This window comes from Coregonus clupeaformis, chromosome 1 (genome assembly GCF_020615455.1).
Source record: "Coregonus clupeaformis isolate EN_2021a chromosome 1, ASM2061545v1, whole genome shotgun sequence".
Classification (NCBI taxonomy): Eukaryota; Metazoa; Chordata; class Actinopteri; order Salmoniformes; family Salmonidae; genus Coregonus; species Coregonus clupeaformis.
This window is the reverse complement of record NC_059192.1, coordinates 83714833-83726975: the sequence shown is the minus strand read 5'-3', so window position 1 is coordinate 83726975 and position 12143 is coordinate 83714833.

Genomic DNA, 12143 nt, shown 5'->3' with positions numbered 1-12143 from the left:
TAAACAAATTGACACAGACTATCAGCAAGCTTATAGGGAAGGACCTTCAACAAGCACAGCACTTACACAAATGACTGATGATTGGCTGAGAGAAATTGATGATAAAAAGATTGTGGGGGCTGTTTTGTTAGACTTCAGTGCGGCTTTTGACAGTATCGATCATAGTCTGTTGCTGGAAAAACGTATGTGTTATGGCTTTACACCCCCTGCTATATTGTGGATAAAGAGTTACCTCTCCAACATAATCCAGGTAGAGTCAGGAATTCCCCAGGGCAGCTGTCTAGGCCCCTTACTTTTTTCAATCTTTACTAATGACATGCCACTGGCTTTGAGTAAAGCCAGTGTGTCTGTGTATGTGGATGACTCAACACTATACACGTCAGCTACCACAGCAACTGAAATGACTGCAACACTTAACAAAGAGCTGCAGTTAGTTTCAGAATGGGTGGCAAGGAGAGGGACTTAGGAAAATTGCAATTGGCTCAGAACAGGGCAGCACGGCTGGCCCTTGGACGTACACAGAGCTAACATTAATAATATATATGCATGTCAATCTCTCCTGGCTCAAAGTGGAGGAGAGATTGACTTCATCACTACTTGTATTTGTGAGAGGTATTGACGTGTTGAATGAACCGAGCTGTCTGTTTGAACTACTGGCACACCAGAGGTCTCTTCACAGTCCCCACGTCAAAAACAGACTATGGGAGGCGCACAGTACTACATAGAGCCATGACTACATGGAACTCTATTACACATCAAGTAACTCATGCCAGCAGTAAAATTAGATTTAAAAAACGGATAAAAATACACCTTATGGAACAGCGTGGACTGTGAAGCAACACAAACATAGACACATGCATACAAACACACGATAACATACGCACTATACACACATGTACACATGGATTTTGTGTTATAGATATGTGGTAGTAGAGTAGAAGAAAGAGGGCACACACTTAATATGTCGTGAAATCTGTTATGAATGTATTGTAATGTTTTTCAAATGTATAACTGCCTTAATTTTGCTGGACCCCAGGAAGAGTAGCTGCTGCCTTGGCAGCAGCTAATGGGGATCCATAACAAATACAAATGTAAATACAGATCCAACACCATTGGTATACACTAGTTGGTTGAGCAATAACCTGGGTCATGTTACAGGCATTAGTCACAGTAAGAAGCTTCCTCTTGAGAGGACAACTAGATGATAACCAGTCAATGTTCAGGTCACCAAGAAAATAAATTTCTCTTTTAGAATTAGAGACCTTATCTAACATCACACACATTCTAAAGATACTGACAGTTTGCGCTTGGTGGCCTATAGCAGCACCCTAAAAGAAGAGGCTTCAGATGAGGCAGGTGAACCTTCAACCACAGCACTTCTACTTTGTCATGAGATCCTCTCTGAGTTTTACAGGAATATGGCTCTGAATATAGACATTCCTGTCTTTTCTATAGATGTTATATCCTTGTATTTCTACTGCTGTATCGTCAAATGTGCTGTCTAAGTGAGTCTCAGAAACTGCTAATATATTAATATTATCTAAGATTAGCAAATTACTAATATCATGAACTTTAACCTTATATAGCTTATATAAAACTGAACTCATATTGATAATAGGTTGTATTTCTAATAATAAAAAATATTTTGGAGCATATTATGTTCAGCAGATGCCTTATCTGGTTTAGCTTGTCTGCAGTAGGGTGCTTTGTTCTTTGTGTCACTTCTGCATAGCTGTCTTGCTGGACTGTTGGTGCCTTCTGATTGGGGTGTCGTCCTGTTAGCTTGGGGGGTAGTGGGGTGGGGTGCTGTCCACCCAATGTTGCAGGGTGGAGCTGGCCTCTCTGGATGGGGCCTGGTGGTGTAGGGTGGAGCTGGCCTCTCTGGATGGGGCCCGATGGTGTAGGGTGGAGCTGGCCGCTCTGGAAAGGGCCCGATGGTGCAGGGCGGAGCTGGCCTCTTTGGATGGGGCCTGTTGGTTTAGGTTCGAGTTGGCCCCTCTGGATGGGGCCCGATGGTGTAGGGTGGAGCTGGCCTCTCTGGATGGGGCCTGTTGGCGCAGGGTAGAGCTGACCTCTCTGGATGTGGCCTGGTGGTGCAGGGTAGAGCTGACCTCTCTGAATGTGGCCTAGTGGTGCAGGGTAGAGCTGACCTCTCTGGATGTGGCCTGGTGGTGCAGGGTAGAGCTGACCTCTCTGGATGTGGCCTGGTGGTGCAGGGTAGAGCTGACCTCTCTGGATGGGGCCTGTTGGCGCAGGGTAGAGCTGACCTCTCTGGATGTGGCCTGGTGGTGCAGGGTAGAGCTGACCTCTCTGGATGTGGCCTGAGTGGCGCAGTGGTCTAAGGCACTGCATCGCAGTGCTAACTGTGCCACTAGATCCTGGTTCGAATCCAGGCTCTGTCGCAGCCGGCCGCGACCGGGAGACTCATGGGCGGCGCACAATTGGCCCAGCGTCGGGTAGGGGAGGGAATGGCCGGCAGGGATGTAGCTCAGTTGATAGAGCATGGCGTTTGCAACGCCAGGGTTGTGGGTTTGATTCCCATGGGGGGCCAGTATAAAAAAATATGTATTCACTAACTGTAAGTCGCTCTGGATAAGAGCGTCTGCTAAATGATTAAAATGTAAAATGTAAAAAATGGATGTGGTGCAGGGTAGAGCTGATCTCTCTGGATGTGGCCTGGTGGTGCAGGGTAGAGCTGGCCTCTCTGGATGTGGCCCAGTGGCTTAGGGTGGTACTGGTCTCTCTGGGTGGGGGCTGGTGGTCGTAATCTTGGAGGATCTATGGCAGAGTTCCTCTTATTTTGGTTTTTGCTTTGTCCCAGAGCAGTTTCTTTCCTAGCAAACACCTTGATATAGTACTTTTGGTGTTAGGAAATCTCTCTGCAGCTCTGGCTGCCACTTGCTGCAGGAGCTGCATGTCCTCTCATTGCCATCATTAGTACCTGTGTAAATTATGATATGTTTGGCCCCATTTAATTTGTTGCTTGACAGACTTTTCAAGGCACTTGCTGTTGTTGGGCTCCATAGCTTTCTGACTGACATTCCAGGGAATAGCAGTTTCCTTCTGAGAAATGTCCTATTGGAGTCACATAAAATGAAGGCCATAGGGTGCTCTGCCTGTGTGCTGCTGTTGTGGGCTGTGGTGTCTGGAGTGATGTTCTTTGGATGGAGTGGGGTTGGGACCACTGGTGGCCTTTCCTTGTATTCCTCTCTCCTGAGGGTCTCAGCATGTCTCCACTGGTGCTGGTGCTGGTGCTCTGGGGCTGGGATGTGAGGATCTTGGGGAGGTGTGAGGAATGTGCTGGTGTGGGAGGAGGAGTTATACTGGGTCTGGTTACTGACCTCGTGCTGAGTCTGTGTGAGTCTCGTCTAGGAGGTTCACAATGAGAAGCAGTGGTACTGCCGATGAGGGGATGTGAGGTGTGGTAGTGAGGGTTGTGGTAGGCTCCAGTTGTTCTCTTAGAGTGTGGATGTGGTGTCTCTGGGTTGTAGCAATTCTATGACTGCTGACAACTCCCTTTGTAGCTCCTCCCTGATGTCAGCTACCTCTCTCCTTATGATGCTCTTGACCGTTGGCAGTTTCTCTCTCAGCTCCTCCTTATCCTGCCTCAGAACAGTCACCTCACCACGAAGCTCATTCACCTCTACCTCCAGTAGGGAGATACTCCCAAAGGCCTGGGACAGCAGGGACAGATTGTCACTCCCCATGTCTTCTAGGGTGGCTTGGTTAGATGTGAGGGTGGTGGGACTTTTGGAATTAACTGATTTCTCATCAGGGATGTCTTCTGATTGAAGTGTAGCAGTTAGATTGCCATTCTCGTTCAAGGTGTCTGCTAGCTCTTTCAGTGATGTAAACTCATGTAAACTCAGCAAAAAAAGAAACGTCCTCTCACTGTCAACTGCGTTTATTTTCAGCAAACTTAACATGTGTAAATATTTGTAGGAACATAACAAGATTCAACAACTGAGACATAAACTGAACAAGTTCCACAGACATGTGACTATATGAATAATGTGTCGCTGAACAAAGGCGTGGTCAAAATCAAAAGTAACAGTCAGTATCTGGTGTGGCCACCAGCTGCATTAAGTACTGCAGTGCATCTCCTCCTCATGGACTGCACCAGATTTGCCAGTTCTTGCTGTGAGATGTTACCCCACTCTTCCACCAAGGCACCTGCAAGTTCCCGGACATTTCTGGGGGGAATGGCCCTAGCCCTCACCCTCCGATCCAACAGGTCCCAGACGTGCTCAATGGGATTGAGATCCGGGCTCTTCGCTGGCCATGGCAGAACACTGACATTCCTGTCTTGCAGGAAATCACGCACAAAACAAGCAGTATGGCTGGTGGCATTGTCATGCTGGAGGGTCATGTCAGGATGAGCCTGCAGGAAGGGTACCACATGAGGGAGGCGGATGTCTTCCCTGTAACGCACAGTGTTGAGATTGTCTGCAATGACAACAAGCTCAGTCCGATGATGCTGTGACACACCGCCCCAGACCATGATGGACCCTCCACCTCCAAATCGATCCCGCTCCAGAGTACAGGCCTCGGCGTAACACTCATTCCTTCGACGATAAACGCGAATCTGACCATCACCCCTGGTGAGACAAAACCGCGACTCGTCAGTGTAGAGCCAGTTTTTGCCAGTCCTGTCTGGTCCAGCGACGGTGGGTTTGTGCCCACAGGCGACGTTGGTGCCGGTGATGTCTGGTGAGGACCTGCCTTACAACAGGCCTACAAGCCCTCAGTCCAGCCTCTCTCAGCCTATTGTGGACAGTCTGAGCACTGATGGAGGGATTGTGCGTTCCTGGTGTAACTCGGGCAGTTGTTGTTGCCATCCTGTACCTGTCCCGCAGGTGTGATGTTCGGATGTACCGATCCTGTGCAGGTGTTGTTACACGTGGTCTGCCACTGCGAGGACGATCAGCTGTCCGTCCTGTCTCCCTGTAGCGCTGTCTTAGGCGTCTCACAGTACGGACATTAGCAATTTATTGCCCTGGCCACATCTGCAGTCCTCATGCCTCCTTGCAGCATGCCTAAGGCACGTTCACGCAGATGAGCAGGGACCCTGGGCATCTTTCTTTTGGTGTTTTTCAGAGTCAGTAGAAAGGCCACTTTAGTGTCCTAAGTTTTCATAACTGTGACCTTAATTGCCTACCGTCTGTAAGCTGTTAGTGTCTTAACGACCGTTCCACAGGTGCATGTTCATTAATTGTTTATGGTTCATTGAACAAGCATGGGAAACAGTGTTTAAACCCTTTACAATGAAGATCTGTGAAGTTATTTGGATTTTTACGAATTATCTTTGAAAGACAGGGTCCTGAAAAAGGGATGTTTCTTTTTTTGCTGAGTTTATATAGAGGATAAGTGCAGCTTCTAGGCCTTGAATCATTACGCTGCCATTTTTGTAGGTGTTGTTGGTGAAGAGTCGATTATCAGGCTCCTGTTCATCAAATACCAAGATCTGTCGACCATTAGTGATTCCTCTCTTTCTTGCATGGCCAAAGTACCTACATGCAGCAGAATACCAAGCAGCACAATGCTCTGTATAGCAGAGCATTGATACCAACCTGGCCAGATTGTATGATTTGCTTCAGTTCTGTCGTCACATTCTTTAATTGGCTTGCGAAGCTATGTCAGCTGATGTAGGCTACGTCAACTGCAGAGGTGTATTTGATTTGCGCATGTGCCAGCAAAGCAGCGCAAGCCTCACTATGCTTATGCCCAAGTGAAGTGAGTTCGGAAAAACTGAAAGTATGCATCTTAGAAATAATTTTCACGTAAAAACTTTAGATGTCCGAAATCAGAATGAAATAGGCTTCCCAAAAATAACATCAATCAATCAATGAAATGTATTTTTAAAGCCCTTTTTACATCAGTAGATGTCACAAAGTGCTATACAGAAACCCAGCCTAAAACCCCAAACAGCAAGCAATGCAGATGTAGAAGCACGGTGGCTAGGAAAAACTCCCTAGAAAGGCAGGAACCTAGGAAGAAACCTAGAGAGGAACCAGGCTCTGAGGGGTGGCCATTCGCTGTGGTAGAACGTTTATTTTGATTGCCGATATTGTGTATTCATCAAAATCCCATCAGGTAGCCTGATTTCAGATGTGTCATGTAAACAAGATTATTAGGGAAATTGTTTGTTCTTGCACAGCATGTAGGCTAAACGTTTAAATCGAACTATTATATTAATCTGACTATTCACAATAATCGTATTATTGTGTGCATACTCAGTGCCCGACGTGCTCCTATTGGTCAGTCACTGGGATCTGCTCGTAACACCAGCCACACTACATGATAAAGGCCAAAAAATGTGGACACTGCTAGAACCATAGCCATGGGAAGTAGGGGTGCTGAGTTTATAAATTTTTTTATATATATAAAAAGTAACCAAATTAGTGAACTAGGCCTTTATTACTCCTATATGAGTTGAGAAAAATACTTGACAGCAGAGCAAAGAAAAATACTCCTCCTTGTCGGAGCCTAAGACTGCAGGTAGCGGTACTTAATCGGCAGACCTAGACCCTGTCACACTGAACGAGCCAAGACGGCCGACAATCGTTTAAGACTGAAGAATTTGCCCACGACCTGGAAAATTGTTCTGGGACGGCATAAGACGGCAAAAATCATATAGTGCAAAGGCCTTTAGGGTAAAATCAGCAAACAGTGGGTGTGTTCGTATATTCACTCTGGAGGGCCAGAGTGCGCTCAGAGTGCGCTCTGGGCGTTTGTAAATTCAGAGTGTTGTCAGATTGTCCATTGGTAAATTCAGAGTGTTTGACTCTCGGAGCGTTCAGAGCGCACACTGGAAGCTCTGGCTGAGGAGGAGGGTTGATCCGAGCGTTCTGACCTCACAACGGCAGTCAAGCACCCAAGCTAACTGGCTAAAGTTGGCTAGCTTGCTAGTTCCTTTCAGACACAAAGAGAACACCTCACTCTAAACATTTTACTCGCCCTAGCAGAGCTGGTTAGGCTGTTTTCATGTTATCTAGAGCGTTTATGACATTAACTGTGCTGCTGGCAACAATTTCATTAGAATGTTCAGAGTTCTTTTCAGCTGCTAGATCAAATGGAATGGGCCAAGCTCCTGTTACTGTTGCCACTGTTATTTTTAGAATTTGAGCAGTGATGCATGCAACTTTTTAAATTATGCACTTTTTACAATGAATAACAGGCCAATCAATATACTGCACTATATCACCATGAGCTGTCCCCTATAGCCACAGTCAACTGTGCATAACTCTTAGGGTGTGAACATGGAGTAAAAAAAAAGCTCACGGTAACTTGCATTTCGCAGCCCCTTCAATTGCATAAAATCATATTTGATTGAGTTTGAAGTGGTCTGTGGTTGATTGCCTCTACACTCATTAACAATTCAACAGTGGCAATACAGTGTTAAACGTAATCTGACATTTATCTTCTTTCAGGCATGATTATCTGTGTCAGACATCAATACAGTGGGTCTGGAAAGAAATGTGAAATTTGTGGTGCTGATCCATTATATTTAAAAAATGACATTCGTAATCTCCCCCCCCTCTCTCTGGGGTTTGTCTTAAAGTTGTCCTTTGCGGAGAGCTAGACAGTGCTAAATCACTAGTATAACACTACCCATAGATCAATTAATAAGATCATTATTCAAACAAATACTCAATAAAAAATATGCTAATGTTTAACATTACATCAGCTAAGATGGCATCAGACAGATGTCAACTTGCTCTATGTATTTCAACCTGCAAGGATAGGTTTGATCATGGAAAAGCTGGCAGTACCCCTGCAAGCTAGTGGTCCATTATTAAGAATGCCTTAACATTTAATTAAGGCTATGTCCAACTATTTAAAGATCCTCATTACCTAACAATTACCAATTTATCTTCATCCCATCTCTTTTACAGATAACTTTTTTAAATGTCGACCACTTTGGTGGTAAACAGTAAACACAGGCTCTCATTAATGTTGATGGAGATAATTAGGGTCAGGGTTAGGGTTGAGCCGGGGTGTGGGGTTAAGGTTATTTGTCTTCGATTAGACCCATAAAAGGGTTGGCATAAGGTAGCTGGGGAAAAGCTCGCTGTTATTTTTTCTTATTTTTTATTGTTGGACATGTAGAATGTAAAAACACTAGCAAATCAGCACCAAGTGATTTTAATTTTGGAAATCTGTTCCAAAGTATTCCCACCCATATTAGAGAGATATAGGCTATGTGATCGTATACAAATTTAAGCAAGGTTTGAAATTATTATGTTTTAGTCCAATATTATATCTGTTTGGGATTCTTGCGGTCAATTTGCAGTCCACAAATTATTTGTAATTATGTTCTGGCCCCCTGACCATCCGCTCAATAAAAAAATTGGTTGATGATCCCTGGTCTAGACCCACCAGCAGTCCCTAGGGTTAGGGTTGGGAGAGAAAATTAGTTTGTCTTCAGGCTGGTGATACAGACTAATCACACTAACCGAAAAAATATAATGAAACGCTAACTGGTCCTGCCACTTAAGGTTGTAAGTAAACTGTGCAAACACTGAAGTGTGTCCTTTTCCTGTTATCAGACGAAAAAATGTAAGCTGATTACATTCACTCCTCCACATTCTCTTACATAAATCTTTCTGTTCTCCAGACCGGCAGAGAATTAGTATAGCAAAGAGGGGACTGGTGGGATTTTGTAAGCTGCTGCTTTTTAATGAAAATGTAAGTAATTATATATACCTGAGTGGTTTATACCTGACATGGTCCAAAATCAACGAGGTACCAGATCACTGTATTAAACATTAATCAAATAAACAATTTCTCAGTATATTAACAAATCGTCAGATAACATTTTGCATGCCTTTCATTCACATACATTGACAAAGTTTCAAAAGGAAAGCCCATCGATTCCTATAACTTAGTTTATGTGGTTGCTACTTAAGTCCTGTTAGGTTTTCAAGGTCATTCTAGTCTCGATTGTTGTCTGTTGCTGTTTTATTAAACAGCAAAATGCAGACCCATGATTCTAATCTTACCACACTTGTCATGCCTCTTAATCTCCCAGTTCAAACAGTATGGGGCAAAGACAAGCATTTGTGAAGCAAACAGAAGTGCGTCACTCGGTTCTTGGCGTCCCAGGGTGACATTGGGACAGAGAGTGGAGGGACTTGTGTCCTGCTTAATCAAAACAGCAAGCTAGAGTGAGGACAGCGAGCAAATCCACATTACATTACATTTGACATGTTAGTAATTTACATTTACATTAATCTTAAGGTAGCTGGGTAAGACAACCACATTTCACAGTCATAGTCAGTCAAACTTTTCCTCAATAGAGCAGCTACCTTCAAAGTCAGTGCTAGTAAGAAAAGGCAAGTATAGGTGTTATTAATCACATGATTCATCCCACGTGCTGTTAATTAATGCGATTAATCACATCCTCTAGGCCAGCCGCATCGGACAGAGCAATCTTGGGGAGAACCAGAGTTATTAGACCTGCAGGTAGGAGATGTCACACCCTGGCTCTGGGACTCTATTTGTTGAGCCAGGGTGTGTTCATTCTATGTGTTATTTCTATGTTGGGGGTTCTAGTTTGTTGTTTTCTATGTTTACCTGAGTGACTCCCAATCAGAGGCAACGAGTGTCAGCTGTTGGCTGGTTGTCTCTGATTGGGAGCCATATTTAAACTGTCTGTTTTTCACTTTGTGTTTGTGGGTTTTTGTTCCGTGTTGGTCTTTGTTACCAAGGACGTTACGAGTCGTTTATTGTTTTGTTTCGTGCTTTATTAAATAAAGTAACATGTTCGTTCATCACGCTGCGCATTGGTCTACTTCTCTCCCTGACGATCGTGACAGAAAAACCCACCAAGATTTGACCAAGCAGCGTGTCCAGGAGCCATCGCCAGGGAGATCTCTAGCAGATCTCCTTCGCCTCCTCGACTGGGTCAAGCCGAGTGAGGAAGAGAAGGGCTTGACATTATGGCAGAAGGGCGAAAGGCTGGCGAGGGACATGGAGACCTGGTCCACGGGTAGGAGAGACGCCCAGAAATTTTTTAGGGGGGGGCTAACGCCGTGGACGACGGGCCAGCAGGAGACCGCGGCAGAGCGGCCCAGCGGATTGGCAGAGGAGGCCGCCAGGTTACGGGGGCCACTGGTCGAAGAGGGGGTGGAAGGTGTAGAGGCACGGGGAGAGGTACTGGGGTGTGTTACCAGTCCGGTCCGGCCCATTCCAGATCCCTGCGTAGGACCAGTGGTGTGTGTCCCCAGTACGGTCCGGCCTGTTCCTGCTCCCCGCACCAAGTCAGTGGTGCGCCCGACAGCCCGGCTCGGCCCGTTCGGCTCCACGCACCAAGCCAGGGGTGCGCATCGTCAGCCCGGTCCGGCCCGTTGCTGCTCCACGCACCAAGCCAGGGGGTGCGAGTCGTCAGTCCGGTGAGGCCGTTCGGCTCCACGCACCAAGCCAGGGGTGCGTATCGTCTGCCCGGTCCGGCCCGTCGCTGCTCCACGCACCAAGCCAGGGGTGCGCATCGTCAGCCCGGTCCGGCCCGTTGCTGCTCCACGCACCAAGCCAGGGGTGCGAGTCATCAGTCCGGTGAGGCCCGTTCCGGCTCCACGCACCAAGCCAGGGGTGCGTATCGTCAGCCCGGTCCGGCCCGTTGCTGCTCCACGCACCAAGCCAGGGGTGCGCATCGACAGCCAGGTCCGGTCCTTTCCTGCCTCACGCACCAAGCCTGGGGTGCGCGTCGTCAGTCCGGCACAACCCGTGCCTTGGTCATCGGTGCCAAATCAGGTACCGCTTTATTGCTCCCCAACGGAGCTGAAGCTAGCCGCTCCTGCTACGTCCAGGTCAGCTCCAGCCAGCGGGGCCAGACCGGACCAGGGGCGCTATGGGGGGTTTATTGGAGGGTGGTGGGCAAGCCCGGAGCCAGAACCGCCGCCGAGGAGGAATGCCCACCCAGCCCTCCCCTGTTTTGCTCGTATTGAGGCGCGGTCGCAGTCCTTTAGGGGGGGGTACTGTCACACCCTGGCTCTGGGACTCTATTTGTTGAGCCAGGGTGTGTTCATTCTATGTGTTATTTCTATGTTGGGGGTTCTAGTTTGTTGTTTTCTATGTTTGCCTGAGTGACTCCCAATCAGAGGCAACAAGTGTCAGCTGTTGGCTGGTTGTCTCTGATTGGGAGCCATATTTAAACTGTCTGTTTTTCACTTTGTGTTTGTGGGTTTTTGTTCCGTGTTGGTCTTTGTTACCAAGGACGTTACGAGTCGTTTATTGTTTTGTTTCGTGCTTTATTAAATAAAGTAACATGTTCGTTCATCACGCTGCGCATTGGTCTACTTCTCTCCCTGACGATCGTGACAGGAGAGAGACATATCTCCCCAGTACCCTCATGTCAGAAGATATGAAAGAGACCCTTTGAGTGAGCTACATCAGGAGGCCATTAGGTTGAAACGGGTGTTGACTCACACATCCTGGTGCCTGGTGAGGGATGTTCGTTATGGAAACAGACACACTGGGAGAAGGGGATCCAGTCGACAGGGCGATGTAATCTCCCAGGTAATTATACTGAACAAAAACATGAACGCAACAATTTCAAAGATTTTACTGAGTTATAGTTCATATAAGGAAATCAGTCAATTGAAATAAATTCATTAGGCCCTAATCTATGGATTTCACATGACTGGGAATACAGATATGCATCTGTTGGTCACAGATACAAAAAAGATTTTGCCTCATGCAGAGCGACACATCTCCTTCGCATATAGTTGATCAGGCTGTTGAATGTGGCCTGTGTAATGTAGTGCCACTCCTCTTCAATGGCTGTGCGAAGTTGCTAGATATTGGTGGGAACTGGAACAAACTGTCGTACACGCCGATCCAGAGCATCCCAAACATACTCAATGGGTGACATGTCTGATGAGTATGCAGGCCATGGGAGAACTGGGACATTTTCAGCTTCCAGGAATTGTGTACAGATCCTTGCGACATGTGGCAATATCAGGCTGAAACATGAGGTGATGGCGGCAGATGAATGGCACGACAATGGGCCTCAGGATCACGTCACGGTATCTCTGTGCATTGAAATTGCCATCAATAAAATGCAATTGTGTTCATTGTCCATAGCTTATGCCTGCCCATACCATAACCCCACCACCACCATGGAGCACTCTGTTCACAACGTT